Source organism: Magallana gigas, chromosome 4 (genome assembly GCF_963853765.1).
Source record: "Magallana gigas chromosome 4, xbMagGiga1.1, whole genome shotgun sequence".
In the NCBI taxonomy this organism is placed as follows: domain Eukaryota; kingdom Metazoa; phylum Mollusca; class Bivalvia; order Ostreida; family Ostreidae; genus Magallana; species Magallana gigas.
Window position 1 is genome coordinate 45,197,748 of NC_088856.1, and position 19,760 is coordinate 45,217,507.

Below are 19,760 nucleotides of genomic sequence, written 5' to 3' on the forward strand. Positions count from 1 at the left end.
TTTTTATCTAATACTCCTTTTTTTTCTTTTGGTGAAAATTGAGCCTGATATTTGTACAAGTTTCTTTATCGCTTGAATTACATTAAATCTCACTGAGATGAAATGAAAATAACAAATTCTTAGTCAAGGCGAAATGGATATAAACAAAACAAATATGTACGGGAAAGTCATCACTGTTTTAAATTATCTGACTTCTTCACCTCCTACCTCTAGCATCCAAAATAGCAACAAAGCATTCCGTTCTAAATGATGGATTCCTTCCTCTCTAGGGATATAAGTTTATTAACGATAATTTTTAAGACTTGTTGGAATGTTTTGTATATCACAGAATGTAACCATCCAAAGGCAAGATATACCGTTCCAGCTAATTATGAACAAGCTAAGACGGTTTACTAAAGAACCGTTTTTCCCTTACTCTTAATCTATTGTTCAATACTCTGGTCTGATTCATTTGTATAGTTGAGTGACAATGCCATTAAAAAATCGACTTTAATGTACCACTCTACCTCACGGCTAATTTCTATATTTTTGGAAAGATATAATTTCAAGTAAAAAATTTAAACCGTCAGTAGAAATTTATGTGGTCAAAATTTAAATTAATTAAAGGTCAAAGATCAATGACGGATATCAGAACAAAAAGTACTTATTCCTATAGTTTCAAAATGTACCTCCATTTTAAAGATTTTAAACTTGCTTCTGCATGTAGATTTATAATATGTCTTAGATGTATATAATATGTAGAAGAAAAAAACCCTTTCTGTATTTAGAAACACATTGTTTAACTAAAATGATTTTACTTTTAAACGATTGAAAATATCATTGTCGACATATCCTAGGTCACATATTTTTTTAACATTTGACGGTTGAAGCATGTAGAAACTTAAAAACAGCAGAATAATGACAACAAACAAAAATAACAAATAACTTCTTAAAGCTGGTACAGGGTTCATTTTGCTGTTTAAGTTTAAGTACTTTTAACATTTTTATAAAGATCCTAAATATAATGAACTAAGTTAGATCTATATGTTTTACCATCATTTTTATACGCAAGACATATCTTAACTGTGTATGTTTAAACTATTATTTTTCATTAATAAGAAGAATTAATTATTATCAATTAAAACCGCATTATTCAAAGCCAGAGCGCAAACCACATACATTACAATTATCTGAACTATTGCAATGGTAAACACTTGTGCAAGACAATTTTTTCTGCTGCATACACAGTTTCTTGCACAAATTGATTTGCCTCTGCACGACAAACACGATCTTGTAAAAAATCTGATGCCATTGGTCCTTCAAAGAATATTGGTATTAAACCACCTTCACTTTCTCTTCAACCGAAATCCAATATTGACCTAATTACAGACTTCGCTAGGTGTAAATTTTTTAAGGCCTTAATTTTTCTTTTGGATCATACGCCGGAGCAGTAAGTTTGCGTGCAGTATCTTAAGCAATATCTGAATAATTTCAGGAGAGATCTGGCAAAGATTAAACCTTTTTCGAATGTTTTTCGGGAACTTTATACATATTTGTTTGCCAAGCCCCTGCTAAGTACAAAGATTCGCCACTTTGAAGAAAATTCTCCTCAAAATATGTACTACTTAACAATTCCCTAGAAATCTTATCAGAGCCTGCTTATTATCTGGGTTGCTCGTGAATTTCTTCCATTCAAGTAACACTCTTCCATTAATTACTCGATAAAACTTTTGACCACCAAAAGCACTTGAACGACGAAATCTTTGTGCAGATTTAACTTAATGCTTCACATCATTTAGATTGAACCAAACAAATCCATTACAGTTTTTGCAAAACCAAACATGTACATAGTGACCTGACATAAGAACTCGCAAGGTTGCCAACGGTTTTCAATAATGTTGAACCCATACCTTGTATCAATCCCATACCGTGTCTTATGAGCACCGTTCGAAATAAGTCAACATCTCTAAGACAGAAGATTGGTGCGACATCCTCCTAAAAAAATGCATTAAATCTGACTTGCAAGTTTTTCGCATGGTACCATCTTCGTGGAACAATGACAAAGGTATTGGACTAACTGGTTGGACCAAAATATTTTCAATGTTCACATCTTCACGGACATTGGAAAGAGACAAACTCGACGAAAGATAATGCTGTAATATGTTTTGAAAATAACGCAGGTAGGTTAAGGCAACTCATAGTTTAATGACCGTCAAAATAATGATCAATTTAAATAATGTTTCTTTTTATGAAAACAACGCTGGATATTAATACCAAGTGAAAGAGTTCTCCAAGGTATTTTTTTCTACTTCGGAATCGACTCAATCTTTGAAGCTGCCGTGCCATGGTATCACGTGACAGTTAAAAATAGATCACTTTTTTACCTTAACAACAAATCAAAAAGTGTAACACTACCCCGAAGTTCATTTGTATGTTTTCTACAATAATTCGATTGGAAATTAGTTCATGTTTATTAGTATTACTGCTAGAATCCTATTGTACATCGCATAAAATAAATATTGTAAATATTTATCGGAAACCCTCTCAACTTCTAAAATTTCATTGAAAATACTACGTATTTTTCGTTTAAAACAACAAAGCACAGGATTCTAGCAGCACTTTTCATGTAGTTTAGGTCATATACCGTTGATATTTACCAAAGTCATCTTTCCTAATATCCAGGGTAGTGTTACACTTTTGCCATTTTTTGTACACACTGACAGAGGAAAGGCTGGTCAAGCCATATAAATGTCGATCCCCTTACCTTACAACACTCGCTGATTAAACAAAATATCCATGCCTGTATTATCCTGATTATATTCGAACTGACACTCATCTAAATCTTAGGTATCCGTATTAAATAAGTCTTATTTCGGCATTGTTTACACTGCATTCCGATAATTTGTCTCCCGACATGATATTCTCTTTTAAACATGCTTGTGACGTCATCAATGATAATTATACGTAATAGAGAGAAATCGAAGATATATTCAGTTAGAAGAGTTTCTAGTGATATTTTATGTCTGTAATTTTTATAATATAAACCAGAGATAAAGTTAAAATCGACATGTTTCTGAGTAAAATATGACATCATGCTGCTTATTGTGACGTCATATCGATTAGAGGAATTTGATCGCTGTCAGTTGCCTTATCATACCCGCGAAAACACCATGAAATAAATAATAACTTGTTAAAAATTAAATCATCGACAATCAAGGCAAAACATCAAAAACCCACTTCTTCACTTTAAATACCCTTCTTTAAAAAATGACCATAGAAAACTCTACGACCGGGCAATAAGGATTGGGGAGGGGTGTGCCTTTCAGCCGTGAGGTATGCTGTTCCATTAAACTCGAAAAATAAGCGACTTTTTTTTCTATTTTTGTCACTCTACTAATAGATTTTATAAACAATTTATCCGATCTTTTCAAATTGGAACCAATTACCGCTGATAGCAAGCATAACAACATAGGCGAAATATCAACCAGATCAGAATGTTCTACAATACATACGTCATCAAAGTTTGCTCCCTTGATGAGGTAGACTTGTCTAATTCCACGTCTACAGTATAATGAACATATGCGCAATGAAATCAGAACGTGCGAAGTGAGATACCTAAAGTTATTCATGTTATAGGCAAAATAAATGTCATTTGTAAAAATGTCTAATTGGTTTCCCCTGAGAAATATAATGTAGCGCAAATAGGCCTCCATACCTTAATAAGCTTCTGACGTGCATTTAGAGATCATTGTTCCAATTGGCTGTTTGATTGTTTTTTACTTGCTTAGATGATAGAAATCGAAAGTAAACAGTTCCAGGAATGAGGCAATGTAGTACTTTGAATACAATTTTACTTTTGGAAATCATATAAAACACTTTGTCTATACGCAACTTTCGGGTAAATTTTATTTCGGCCTTTAAAAAAAACATTTATATGAAAAGGTGAACAAAAAACGAGTAGGGGTTGATAGATTAAATAGATTATTCTATTCGGGCATAAAACTACCAAATGGGACTCAAACCACTAAACGGGGGTTGGTGCCCTGTCTGATAAAGCAATGCTACTGTCAGTTTTCTCGTCAGCACAAGTGGGTCAACTATCTAACATCCGCTACACATATGCTAAGGGTTGAAAATTAACCCTGGGGTCTTTTTTCAACGTTGAATATGGACCTGGGTGTCATTTTTCACCTTAGAAAATTGAGACCAAAATTCGTGAAATTTATACCCGGGGTCATTTTTCAACAGTTTCAAAAATAATTTTCTAAATTCTGATGACCTCGACACGTTGAAAATTGACCCTGTTGAAAATTGACCAAGACTTCAGTCAACTGAACCGGAACTTTCTCTGCCAGATATAAATGTAATTTTTATAATTGAAAGCTTGAGTTTTAAAATTTTATTTATTGTATACTGTGCGTTACATACATGGACTTGGTTTTTTTTAAAGGTTAATTTGTCCGATTGCAGTTAGTTTTAGAACGGAAAAATTGATATCGGTTTATTTAACTAGTATGGAAATAAAACTCAGTAGACGATATATTTCCTTTTTTTATTAAAAAAAATTCCAAAAGTTGTGGATTTCATATTGAAAAAGCATTTCATGTTATTAATTGCTATCTGGAAACAATGATCTTTTCATGCAGAAATCACTGCCTTCATTTTTGTACATTAACGATTCAAAATTTAAAATAATTAGTTATGTTAGTCAAATGATGTATCTGTATATGGGTTTTGCTTATTTATGATCTCTCTTCTTACCCTTTTTACCATTGTTTTGTTTCTTTGTTTATTTTGACCTGCTATCCATTATTCATATTTTCATCTACTTTACGATCATATTGAGCATACGTATGCCATTTTACATTCATTTATTAGATAAGCACTAAATTAAAAGCTGCATTGAATTATATGTCAGTAATTATAAATTGTACCTTGTGGTACCTTATGGTGAAGGTTACAACAACAATACGGTGTTTCGATGTATCTATTTTATAAAGGTCTAGCATGTTCATAATAAAATATGTTCAAATTAAATCAGTGTCCTTATTTTCAAAAACTGACATCAACCCCTACTCTTCTCTTAATCGGGATATAATGGTTGTCCCTTTATTGATATAAGATTGTCATATGTCTAACAAATACTGGCCGTTAACGTTGCTTTTAATGCACAGCGACATAGCTTATTTCCACAGACCCCTGACGTTGTTCTTATAGTTAAAGTTATGTACCCTCTACCAAATTAAACTGAATTATTAGGTAGAGGATATATACATGTACATTTTTATAATGAGAAAAATATATAATGTCAGGTGCCTGTGCTTAAGTTTGAGAAGTCAGGATATTTCCCTGACATTAATAAATGATAAGTTCTCATATGACAAGTCTTTAACAATTTTTATTCAACACGTAAATTGATCGACAATTTTTCACAAACTTGCCTGATGACTTTTTTAGAAGCACCAGCCAACTTTCTGCATATGTATGCACGTAGTTCTTTTTTTTAAATTAAAATTTCATTAACTACGTGTAAATTTGAAACACAGGTACCCGACTTTATATATTTTTCTCTTAATTTAAAATATATACCCTCTCCATTATAATAATATAGGTGCATTTGGTATGGAGGTCCACCACCTACTCTGACCCCAACCATGATCCTCTACTTCATTTTCATCTACGATTTTTTTAAATTAAAAAATTGCACTTTACCATTTCATTGACGAAAACAATTATGGTAAACTTCTGGTAAGTGTTTGTATCAAAGCTTTTAGAAACTATAGAAGCAAAATTACTGTCATTCTGTACAAAACATTAGGTTGCAAAATTGCTGTACATTTAAATTAGCAAAATTGTTTATGCCTAGAAAAAAGAAAAAAATTGTTTCAATCATATCCATCAAATTTAATTACATCCTCATTTATCCAAATAGCAATTATTCACAACAAAATAAAACACTGAAAAATATCGGCTTTCAAGATACTCTATATATAGTTAATACAGCATCTTTCATAAAAAAGTATGCATGAACATATCCGAAATACTAAAATTACACGTGTAAGGAGATTAATTGTTTGTTTCTTTCTCTAAACAAAACTTCTATGAAGATAATATTGTTAATTTGTTATTAACTGGGCGAGTGTATATACATGTATTTGGACAATCATATATAGTTTTAACATACTGAGTACATTGTAGGTGCAAGAACAAAATTAACAATATGTCATATTGTAACACCCACCAAGAAAAATTTACAATGAACGATATCACAATTTTAAGTTACAGATGTACTTGGTGAGTGTAAAACTAGAATTAAACAATATGACGTATAGTAAATTTGTATTCATAATTTATATTTGTACATCTTCTCAGCAAATATTTTTGCAAAATGATTAGTCATTCGTGTAACCAAATGTGCTAATTTTCTTTTTGAAACAATATCTTTGAAACATAAACATATGTACCACAAAATCAGCTGTGATATGCGAACAGTTAACTACGAATAAAAAAGATAAAAACATATTGGAATGGACGCTTTATGTCAATTCGAAAAATAATCATTGAATTGATTCATTTTTGTTTTTTGGCCGACTGCTAAAACATATAAATCTAAAGAATAAATATTTTTAAAATGCTTAATAAATCGAAGTTATAGATATTGATTTGTTAGATTGCGCTTATTTGCTGTTGAATTTTGAACCGGTTCATTATCAAAACTCCACGATGCGGGTCAATTTTCAACGGATTGGGGTCTTAATTAAACACCTTTGGTCTCAATATTCAACGTTGAAAAATGACCACCAGGTCAATTTTTAACCCGGGTCATTTTTCCTTGTACAGGGGCATTGCAACTACGCACTTTGAAAATTACGCACTTTGAAAATATAAATAAATGTTTTAAAAGGGCATGGTCACGATTTTGGTCAAAATTTATTTCCCCATTCCTAATGTTTACAGTGCTTCACTAAGGCATTTGTAATAGTTATTTCAAACTAGAGTGCCATTCGTTGAGTTATACGCGAGTTACAGCGCTTACAAATCTTTGCTATGAAAACAAATGTTTTGATTACGTTTTGAATGCTGAAGTAAGAATTCAAGTTGTAGACCTTCAAATGAATGTGTGAAACGTTAGGAACTGTTTATTCGTGCTTAAAATGAATAACCAGACGGACAAATCAACTAAAAAACGATTTTTGACTGGTATATTGAACCTATGTAAGCACAAATAGGACACGAGCCTTGTTAACATGCCAAGAAATTGTGAGCCATGCACTGGATGAAATATCTGGTTTCAGCGCTGCGGAAACCCTTTGGAAACTCTGCGGAAACTTAAGGTTACTTTAAGTTTCCGACAGGTTTCAGCACGGAAACTTCAAGTTTCATTAAGTTTCCGCAGTGCTGAAACTTAGGCTGTCCATGAATCCAAATGGTTTCCGCAACAGAAACTTACTGAAACTTGAAGTTTCTGCATAGTTTCAATCTCCATATACGTTTGGGATACATATTGTTTACAAATGGTTTCCGCGACGGAAACTTACTGAAACTTGAAGTTTTTGCATAGTTTCAACCTCCATATACAATTGGGAAACATATTGTTTACAAAGGGTTTCCGCAACTGAAACTTACTGAAACGTTTTATATTTTTGCTTTCACAAAAGCTGAGCAAGGTTTCTACTTTATGTAAAAACAAAACAATTTCAAACAGTTCCAAATTTATTTTGTTCAAAAATCTGAAATTGTGTCCAATAATAAATAAAATACAGCCAAGATACAATAATTGAGAAACATCCATATGGCAATTCCCTTATTAGGGACTTTTATTTAAAAAATGATAAAATTGCACAAGAAAAAAACCTCCCATAGAAATCTTTACTTTTGTATGATTTTTCATCTCGATTAAATGCCTATCAAATCTCCCTTTAAAAATGCAACAAAGATCTTACTTTTTTAAAAATATGAATGCAATTTACAAAATAACTGCACGTACATGAATAAACAAAGAAAACTTCACTGTTACATGAACATGATACACTTGTCTCAATTTGTTTTGAACTACAATGAATATGTACACCATAAAATATTTTTGAAAAGTCTAAAGTATCCATCTTTAAAAAAAAATACACTACAAGATAGTAGTTGACTATAGAGGTATGACCCAGATTTGATTTGAATATGTCAATAAATTCCAAAATGAGGTCAAAGTGACCCACTTACAAGTTGGGATAAACCTTTTCTTTGTTAGTAATATAATCTAATGTTTTACAATAGAACAGGATTTGATATCATTTTTTTGATAATCCATTAAGTCCAAAGTGAACTTTTCATTTCCACCCATGATGTACCAACTGATCAGATTTTAATATCATAAGCCTGTCAGTATTTAATAGATGACCCAGAGGGAGATATGAAAAGCTTGTTGGCCAATAAAAAGCTAACAATGGAGCAGTCTGTCAAATCATGTGCAAAAATATGATGTACACATTTAATTAATTATGCTGATTGCAACACACTTCATTCCTGATGAATATGCTTCTTTACACACGGTTTACCTTCCTACATTTCACTACTTTACCTACATTAATATTTTTAAATCCAAGACATGAAGTAAAATATACATTGTTTATATATGACAAGTATTACTACATGTAGCATAAATGTATAAAATACAAAGTATCACACAGATCATTCACCTTACAATTCTCATCAATACCAGCATTTTACTTATGATATAAAAGCTAATTCCAATTATATTTTAGTTACACAATACAGATTAAAATAAAACCCACATGGAAACAACTTTCCATCCAAGTAATTTTGTTATATAAAAATTGTAATACATCGGGTATATGTTGTCTTTATATATTTTCATATACGACATAATTGAATATTGTTTGGTGTATTTTATCATTTCTATGACCCATGCATTCATCTCCTAATGCAGTGTTTTTACATTTAAGATTGGTTTCTTAATTTTTCATATATTGCTGCAAATAAAAACTAAGTTATCAATAAATGTTTAAACAAAGAAAATGAAAAAAAAAAGTAGTTAACACTTATCAACTTGGAGGTGTGAGGATATATGTTACATGGAGTCTAATATTTTATGCAATATTTGCAAATATAACAAATTATTTAAGAAAATGAAAGTTAATATCTGCAAGGTCTAATCAATCATTTAATAAGTCAAAACCATGTGATTTTCTAAGATTCTAGCTTACAGACAGACATTGTAATATACTGGTATTTGATCATATAAAAAAAGTACTTTTATAGTTTATAGGTTTTTTGAAATGAGAATACTTTACAGTTAAAAAGTCTTGTTCTGCAGAGGTTTAGTCGGGTCGTAGAGATGTGTCCATTCGAATCAATAAGGAGTGTCCTTGGCTGTTGTTGATGTAACCCGAGTCGTAGTTTATGGAAATAGGCCTTTTTGGGGGACTTTCGAGCATTGTCCAGACCGGCGAAGCACTCATATGATCACATCATGGCTACAGCAGACTTAGTAGTTCTGGACAGTGGTAGCATTAAAATTCTTCTTCTTGCGATGAACTTGTTCGTTTCACTGGGCTGTACTTTATGTGTTCTATTTATCTTAAACATGAATAATAAAGTTTCATTTAGATTTTTAAACAATTAACATAAGTCATTCAGCCTAACATGTAATAAAAGCATTCTGAATAAAATTCTGAATACAGAAGCTACTATGCAGTTGCCAGTTGCTGTTTAAACTATGTCATATAATGACTACAGTAGTATCTGGTCTAAAATGTTTCATTTTATGTTTGAAGCTATGTTATTTTCATTTTGATTCAATTATTGTTTGTTGAACAATGGAAAAACTTATCAACAATAAGTGTGTTTTACCCCCCCCCCCCCCCATCATCAACCTCCTTTTCAAGAACTTAGACCTGGATTTCCCAAAAATTACTACAGTAAATTATAAACATCCAACACATGTATAAGTTAATGGTGAAAATAATCAATTTCAAAGCAATACCTTGCGTTCACATCGTCCAGCTGGTCAAAACATTCACCCGAATCACCGAACAGAGGATGCAACTTATCACCGGAAACATTGACTTTGTATGCTGTCAATGCTGAAAAAGAAAAACGTGAAAAATTTCATTTTCCGGATTTTATTAATAAATTTGTTTCGTTACATTTAGAGTTTGTAAATTGTATAATGTGCGAAAGATTCATTGTTCGTCTTGTTTACCAACCAAGCATTCATATATTAGGGACGTTTATATAATTATATATGTGTATACTCTGGATAATCTTGATTATCATGCATATAAAGTTGGTTAATGGTTAACTTGGTCAAAACGTATATTTAAAAGAGATACGGTAATAAAAATTAAAACTCCGAACCAAGTTTGAAAAAATGACGCCATCTTGATTTGATGGCGCGAGATCTCGTTTACAAATGAGAGATAAATTAGAGCTTTGAAAATGTTATTGGGAGTATCTATATTGTGAATTAAGTTACCTTGACATGAGTTCTTCGTTCCTGCATTACTTGTTATAGAGGCTATTAATGCTTCTCAATTCTCCATTTTACAACAGCACCTTCTTGTCCATTTTAACCTTCGCTCGGAATCATAAAGTGCGCCAATACTGACCAATCAGAACCCGCTAAATCTTGGAAAAGTGCATCTTGGGATAGTTTAAAATGAATGATGTTTAATCAAAATTATCATTTTTTACCGAATAGTATACTTTTTACATGTATATTTATTTTAAATAAGAACTGTCTGAGTCAGTATTTCCTGGTTAAATACGACAAAGTATTGGCGTGTGTTTGTTACAATTGTATTTGTAACACGTGATTAACCAAAAAAAAATGGCCGACCGTTTGTTTACAAATGTCTAATGAAATTAAACAAGTTTTAATGAGACATATGTATCAGATTTTGTCTTTAACTATATTTCATTTACATGTACTGATGATTTTGCCAAACTATATGATAGAGCCATATATAGTTTACTGACAAGTTAGTCTTGACTTGTCCAATTCTCACCGCGATTTTAAGCACGGTCATATTCTTATTCAAAATATAGAGGTGTGAAAATATTATGTTCATCACAGAGCAGGTTCTGCATGAACACACAGAAATCACAAATATAATTAGATGCCGATCAATTAACGGGGTCCGGTTAACAGCGTTCACCCGTACGGTGAATTTACAACTACGATGAATTGATGGCAATTATTTTACAGTTACACATGTGCACTGATTGGTCATGCGATGAACAGTACGTTAAGAATACTTATGAAATTAAAATACAAACGCGTTAAACAAGCCGGGAAGTAAGATGTACACGTCGGACTGATATATAAACAAAATATAATTTTAATTATTTGGTATACTTTCTACATCAAATGTATACGAATGTATAATCAAATTTTAAAAATGGGATTAAAATCACGTGCACCACATGGCTAGTGCTGGATTTGAAACTGATTTTGTAATATAACGTATAACTTCAGTAAAATTATAAATAATGCTTATTATATCTTATAACACAAACATGTGCATGTTACATAAACATGTTTCAATATCTGAGTTTACAGTAAAGAAAGTAAATACAAAGTATAGAAATGCACGAATAACATAGGCGGGGGGGGGGGGGGGGGGGCTAGGGGGGGCTTAGTGCAAAGTTAGACTTAACCAATAGGCATATAGAGCCCCCCCCCCCCCCCCACTTTTTCTCGCCGGAAATGTAATTGTTCCTAAATTTACCTTGAAAGATAGAGAAGTTGGAGTAATAGGCATACTAGCCCCCCCCCCCCCCCCCCCGACACGGATTAGGAATTTCATGATTTTGGGGGAAAAAAATTGAAATTTATTTTCGGAAGTATATAGTATAGGTATACCCCCCCCCCCCCCACGGATTAGGATTTTGGGAACTAGGGGTTTTCCTCAATATTTCTGAGGATTAGTCTAGCCCCCCCCTCCCCCCCCCCCCCCCCCCCGACACGGATTAGGAATTTCATGATTTTGGGGGGAAAAAATTGGGTGGGGAAATTTATTTTCGGAAGTATATAGTATAGGTATACCCCCCCCCCCCCCCCCACGGATTAGGATTTTGGGAATTAGGGTTTTTTCTCAATATTTCTGAGGATTAGTCTAGCCCCCCCCCCCCACTTTCAATTTGCTTCCGACGCCAGTGAATCATGATACAGTCATACATGCAGTAAAGTCTGAAATGCATGTAAATAATTAAACAATTATCATATTAGACTCAAACTCCAAGTGGGTTTTACTGTTATTATCAACTGTAGAATTTTTTTAAAACAAATTCCTGTGTACATGTGTTGGCGTGGTATTAAAAAAGAAATGAATTAGCTCTAAACTTCAGGTTGTACGAATATTTGGTACGATTTGTAAAAATTTACAACGACTTTACCTTAATTTGTTTGCTTAATTAGTTACTGTACCTCAAGGTTCATTCAAATGATTACTAAATGATTTAAGAAGGAGTCTTACAAAATAGGTATATTAATTTATTTTACTAAATAATTATAATTTACTTATCAGTTTTACTAACTCAGGTACACACAAATTGAAAAAAAATTCCCGCCGGGCTCCAGTTATAAACTCACGCTTCGTACTGTGTATATGTTATGTAACAGTCTTTTGTTCACTCCTGACAGAAAAAACCCTGCAATCCACACAGAATATACAGGAAAATCACAGAGGATGTCACCTGGACAAAGAATGTATACACATGTATACACGTGCCCGAGTACCTAAGATTAATGATTTCATCATATGCATTAAACAAGATGAGACATCAGTTTTTCTTTTCAAATTCAATTAATTACTTAGTAAGGTTCTTAATCGCCTTATTTGCCATATTTGAAGATAGTTACATGTATACATATAGTTTCAGTCACGCTGAAACCTTACTATACATTTTAGTATGTACGGATTCATTATCATTAGGCTAGAATTAAACTTAAACCTGTTGAAAATAAATGATATCACTTTTAAACTCAAATCAATTTTAGTAATAGTTTCAGCAATGCGTAAACCATTTGGAATCTTAACTTAAAGTTTCAGCATACTGAAACCTAGCGGAAATGTTCTGAAACTGATTGATGTTTCAGTAATAATTTACACAACTTTTCACATGATTCAAATTTAGTTTCCGCATTGCGGAAACCATATGGAATCTTAACTTAAAGTTTCAGCATACTGAAACCTAGCGGAAATGTTCTGAAACTGATTGATATTTCCATAATAATTTACACAACCATTCACACGATTCAAATTTAGTTTCCGCATTGCGGAAACCATCAGGAATCTTAGACTAAAGTTTCTGCTGACTGAAACCTAACGGATACTTGCTGAATCGATATAATGGTTTCCGCATTGCGGAAACTATACATGAAACTTCAACTTCAAGTTTCAGCAAGGTTTCCATATAGTTTCAGTTTTGCTGAAACTTGATTTTTCATCCAGTGATGTATCTTGCTCATAACTCTAGAACTTGCTCTCAAATTTCCCTTGATCACTAGAAATGCATTCCTAAAGCACTATTATTGATAAAAACAGAAACATAGAATTTGACTAAAATCGTGATCATGCCCCTTTAACCTAGTTTAGCTCGTTGCTACATCGACAAGAGAAACCATGGAATTTTAAGCAATCCTAAATAGCAATGTCGTAATAAAAAGGCTTGTCGATAAAATCATTTAGTTGAACAATTTATATATGATATACGAGAGTCCAAGTGTTTATTGCAATTTGTATATTTTATGTAATGCATCAATTAGCCGTCATCCAACTCTTTTTTCTTACATTTTGTACTCAATCGAGAGAGGGGAAAATGATCAATTTATGTGACTAAACTCTGTTTATAAGAAAGGGAAAATGCGGGTGCTTTCTTTATATTATCAATTTACATGATATCAATATATAAGAAACTGGGCTGTATCGTTAGATGTCATCTCCCCGTTCCCAGTGATGCTAGACCATATTAAATAGTGTTTACAATAAATACGCGTAAAGTGTCTTGATGATAAAAAAAAGTTGATGTACAGTCATAACGCACTTTGAGAATGTTTCTCAAAGTACATAGTTATAACTTGGTCCAAAATTTAGTGTAATTTGTAAGAAAAATTCAAAGAGCGTTGATTTTTCCCAACTTTAACGCACTTTAAAAAAAAAATCCAAAGTGAGTATTTTTTGTTGCTATCATGAAACACTTAATTAGTGAATAAATTACCAATAACAAATTAATTTACGTGCACAAATAAATTGGATTTTATCACAACATACGTTTAGGTTATTCATTCTTAGCAAGACGGTTGAAGGGACCTGTTTCCCTTTTGAGCTAAAATGTTGGGTTTATTTTTGTTTGTTTGTTTTTTTTTGGGTTTTTTTTTTGTTAATAATGCTTTGTTCATGTCTTGCTAGTGTGTAAGGAAGGAAAAATGCGGGTGCATTCTTTATATTATCAATTTGCATATTAATATATTGGAAATTGGGCTGTATCGATAGTTGTCATCTCCCCGTTCCCAGTGTTGATATACCATATTAAATAATGTTTACAATAAATACAAACTACCTGACTAAATACTTATTAATAATCAATTAAAAACGAAGTTAATATTTTACGATTTATATATTTTTTTTTCAAAGAACGTAAAGTGTCTTGATGATAAAACAAATGTTGATGTACAGTCATAACGCACTTTAAGAATGTTTCTCAAAGTGCATAATTATAACTTGGTCCAAATTTTTTTTTGTTCCCCTTTTGAGCTAAAATGTATTTTTTTTGTTAATAATGCTTTGTTCAGGTGGTGCTAATGTGTAAGTCAATGAAACTGATTTTGAAATGGTGGCTGTAAAATTATGAATTGCAAGTTTTTTGTCAACTAAACTCCTTGTTAATTTCGCAGAATTAGATGGCTAGATTAATTTTTGATTTTTGACCCTGTGTAGAATGCATATAATTATGTACTATCAAATGACTTTCGTAAGAAGTCTAACACATGAATCTAAACACAATCTTAAGAATTTATATTATAATAACTTATGATATGAAATGGTAAAATTGAATTTAATTATTCTTTCATTTCTTGAGTCATGTCTCTAAAATTAACATCAAAATGATAGTAAATTAACTTTTTTTAAATAAGCCTTGCATGATAATTTCAACAATCAAACAAACAAACAAACAAGTTTCAGTTTCTTCAATGGATTGGTTCTTTCCGGCTCCACTGGAGAGGACAAAATTTGTTCTGTTAAAGGAAGAATGATACAAGGAGTTTTAATATTTTCGTGAATCAATGTTGTGTGTTCCACAAAGGTGCCACAAGAATCATTTTTGCTCTGTTTATCAACATCTTCTGTAACAGTCTGCCTATACAGCTAATAGATGGAAAGGAATAATACAAAAAAATACAATCCATGTTCATATTGAAAGCATCAATTGTACATGCTGTAGGATCCAGTGGGAAAAACCATATTTTGGTAATATATTATACAGTCTAGAGGCAAAAACAATCAATATATGATTTGTCAAATATAAAACAAATTTTATGAAAAACCTGCAAGCTAGACTCCATTTTGTGTCCTTGGATAATTCTCTAGATGATTCATCTGCTACCACATTTTAGGCCTCAGTAACATGATTCACTGTAAGCCATATGTTTCTATCAATACACCAAAGCCGTATTTTTTCTGGTCAATTTATAAATTAGAGGTGATTATCCTCCCGTAATTGACGAATCTGGTTACAATAACTGAACAGCTACGGCATTATCTAAGAACAGCTGAATATTGCAGTTCTGTAATTTTTAACAAAAGCAGCGTAGAGTCAGGAAGGCTTATTGCAGTTCCAAATAATTGATGTTTTCTTTGACATGTTAAAACAATTTTGTGAACAGTGGAACATGTTGAACAGCGGGTTCAAAAGCCATCGATTTTCCTATCACCTATGCAAAGTCACTTATACAAACTTAATGTATCACATTATTAGCTTTTTCAGAAAAACTTTCCTAACTGCTCTCTACTGCGTTTAATTAGTAAACACAGATTTGCAAAATTTCTCCGTTTTACAACCAATGTCCAACCAATCTCCAATAAACTGCACTGTAGATGGAAAGCTCTGATATATATTAAAATCTTTAAATAATCCAAACTGCTCCAACACCAAATATGTTACGTATTTACATCTTGAGAAACTCTAAACACTGACTATCACGTTACATCTAAGCAATATCAGATGGTTTCTCAGTACAGTTGATTTGGTAAAATAGTTATTAGTCGAGTTAGGTGTAGTGTATTTTTTTAAGAGTAAAATAAAATCTGCATTGCCTGTAAGGGACTGCTTCGCGCTTCTTGGTGTCTTGGTTCTTCTGATGTTCATCCCTGCATTGTTCATTTCCCCCATAGGCTTCAGTGCCACACACCAAAAAATGTTGGGCTGTGCCAGGTATGTCTATTTTAGACATAGCCATCTATGAAAAGTAATCATAATTTTGTGTATTGTAAGCCTTCTGCTTTCGTGCTTTCCTGGAGGTGCGACTAAAGCTTAGTAACCACTAAATCCAATAGTTCTTTCACAAGCGTGATCGTATAGTTTTGTCAAAATTACAACATCATTTGGAAGCAGCACAGAAATTAAAATCTCAAATTCAAAATCTAAACAAAAATCTCTAATTTCAGATCCAATGAAATATCCTAAATAAAATTTTTTATCTAACATCATTTTACAGGGGATTACATGTATATAACATATTACTTATTATTGAGAGTTCCGACTAGTTCGACTACAATGATCATGAGTCAACATTTAGTCTTCAAATTCCAGAGTTATATTTTATTTCTTAATAAAGCCAGAAAACTGTCAGTGCTGTCTATCAAAGAGTATGAATGCAGGTTTTGAGTCTCCAAGTCCCAAATCTCTTAGTCCCCCACCTGGATATGATGCATCGCTTACGCATAATACATGCATTCATACAGTCATGGCTTTAAGGTTACTATGGTTAAATAGATGGAACAAGCATTGCATAACTAGTTTGCGGTACCAGGTCCTTCACTGCAGACACAGGGTCGCCTAATATGACAATTTGTTGATAACTTGTTCATATATTTTCAATTTGGATTTTACTGTGCACAAGTTCCGTACCTGATTAATTAACGTCATTTAGGACTAAGATTATTGGGATGCAGAATTTAAGTCTCCGCCTTACTACTAGTAAGGCGCATCGCTTACGTACAATATTTAAAGGTCATATATAAAAGTATACATGAGTTCATGGATTAAAAGTTTACAGGTTATATAAAACATGCGAAACATGACTCAGTATAGAGTACAAGAGCCGTCGATGCAGACACAGAATCGCCAAATATGACAACTTGTTTATAAACTCCAAATTTGAATATTATTGTTCCAGCTTTCTGCACCTGGTTGCATAACATCAATTAGAAATGCTGCGCAGTGCTACAAGAGTCACAAAGTTAATTGTGTTAGTCATCTTTACAACAATTAATTGCGCATTATCAAGGAATACATAAGTATCAGTGTGACCGATTGGTAATACTAAAAATTCAAGGTCATAGCATGGTTATCTGGTTACAATATGTAACATACCAATCAACAAAGCTTATCATATTAACTTAACATAATCATAGTAAATGTTTCGTAAAAAAATGTTTTTGAATTATTTAACGAATAATTCAAAATATTTTTTTTTTTATTTCTGATTGAAGATTTAATATAAACATTGAATCGCTTGAATAGTAATCTTTAACAAGAATAGTTGTTTAAGGTTTTCTTAAAAATATATGAATGATAAAATGACGTACTGTGGAATCATTAGATTTCGTGGTGGTTATATTTTCGTGGAATTCGTGGGTACCTCTCAGCCACGAAGAAGCATCCTCCACTTATTATTAAATTAGGGTTATGAAGTTATATTTCCTTTTGTAGGTATTAGAAAATACACGAAATAACGTCCCCACGAACCTATACAATTTCATGAATCCAAGAAAATTAGCCCTCACGAATTTTAATGATTCCACAGTATTTGTTCTCCAGTTTAATGAAATCGAAACCATTCAGATCAATGTAGAAAAGAGTTACATAGCTTGAATTAAAAATGAATTTCAGTGCGTAAAATACTAGTAGTTTTCAATGGGTACTTTCATTGGCATATAAACCGATATTATGTAAATGAAATGTGAAATGATCTTGTATGGCTATAGCGAAATTATCTTGATAAACAAAGAACATCTTTTAATTAGTTATTCCTATGGAACGCCATAGCTGCCTCAAGGTCCATTTCATGTGATATAAATCGGTATATCTTTTATGTGCAGTCACACACAGTGGTAATATCATTATATACTGTGGTTACATCATCATATTCAGGACTAAAATCTTTACATGAAATGGTAATATCATTAGGTATGTCGTAAGATCATTATGTTCAGTGGTTTATTCACTATAGGTTATGACTCGATAAATCTTTATGTGCTATTAATAAATCTTTATATAATGTGATGAACGCATTTTATACAGAGAAAAACTCATAATGTATGGTTGTTTAGTCGTTATGTTATGTGGCACACTCTTCATGTGCAGTTGCAAATTCCTTGGAGTGCAACGTCTTGAACAACAATACATTATGAGTTTATCTTGTATAAAATGAATTCATCACGTCATATAATGATTAATTCAAAGGATATAATGAATAAAGCACATAGTGATCTTACGACATGACGTAATGATATTACCGCTTCATAAATATATTTTACCCCTGAATATGATGATGTAATCACAGATAAAATGATGTTTGCAGTGTATATGTTAATTTAACCACTGTATATAAAGATGTTATCACTGCATATAAGACGAAAATTATCTAATACCTATGTTTCCCCTAATGCGACCGACCCAATAAAATCCCGCCGACTGAATAGTTTTGTCTTTACCACATTGAAAGAGATTTTAAAAAGAAAAAGAAACCTAATTTTACCCAAAATCCTTTTTTAGAAAACCCTCATCTTTTTCGTTTTACAATCATTTTGTTAGCATTGACAGATACATTTATTTATGTCTCTGGCCTTGATGATCAACCTTGGCGAAATATCCGTAACTTCGTCGGAATTTCCTCCGAAAGAGAAGTTGAAGTTGCCCTGTATTCTGAGTTCACGATCATGTATATTAGCCCCAAAGACATTAAAATGTCATTATGATAATCTTCAATTTCAAAAGACGTTTTCACAGCCTCAGTTAACTACTGTTGTGATAAATAATTTTGAATTGTCTTATCTGTTATGGGTTACAATAAATTATATCCTACTGTGCACTGAAAGTTACAACTGATGTTTATTACTTAAGTGTTGATATAACAATTAGTCGGTAACTTGCAATTAGTTAACTTTGCCAAACTAATGCTAAAAAATTCTTAAAACCATCTGTTCATAATTATCTTAAAATAAAAATGATCCTCTGCACAGCAGCTGTAAATGTGTAAAATGGTTGGACTTTTACCTTCAAAATACACTGAAGTAAAGATACGGATTTTATTTGTCATTTAGCTAACACAATTACAAATAAATTCATATATAAAATGTATGAATATATTATATAAATCAAATTTGATAGATTGGATAAGTTTTCAAAGCGTGCAGAAGTTGTTTTTTTATATTAACTTGCTTAAATTCAAACCCAATTTTAAACAAGGTTGAATCTGTGTATAGCATCATTCCTTTAGTTTATGCTGTATTAAATAATGACAGTCTCCCTGATTTCTCAAA

At 32.1% G+C, this 19,760-nt stretch overlaps 1 protein-coding gene and 1 long non-coding RNA gene across 5 annotated transcripts in view; both read right to left on the reverse strand.

The window, feature by feature from the left end:
- The window catches only part of LOC117682367 (uncharacterized), a 136,206-nt gene that overhangs the window by 36,298 nt on the left and 80,148 nt on the right, over positions 1 to 19,760 (reverse strand). The window lies entirely within an intron of this gene.
- LOC136274851 (uncharacterized) lies at positions 9,135 to 10,924 on the reverse strand. 2 transcript variants are annotated; one of them, XR_010713277.1, is made up of 3 exons: positions 10,469 to 10,924; positions 9,977 to 10,076; positions 9,135 to 9,570 (listed from the first exon to the last, which is right to left on the reverse strand). It is a non-coding gene; the product is annotated as an uncharacterized lncRNA (long non-coding RNA). The 2 variants fall into 2 exon arrangements; XR_010713276.1 differs by lacking the exon at positions 10,469 to 10,924 and having other exon boundaries at positions 9,977 to 10,462.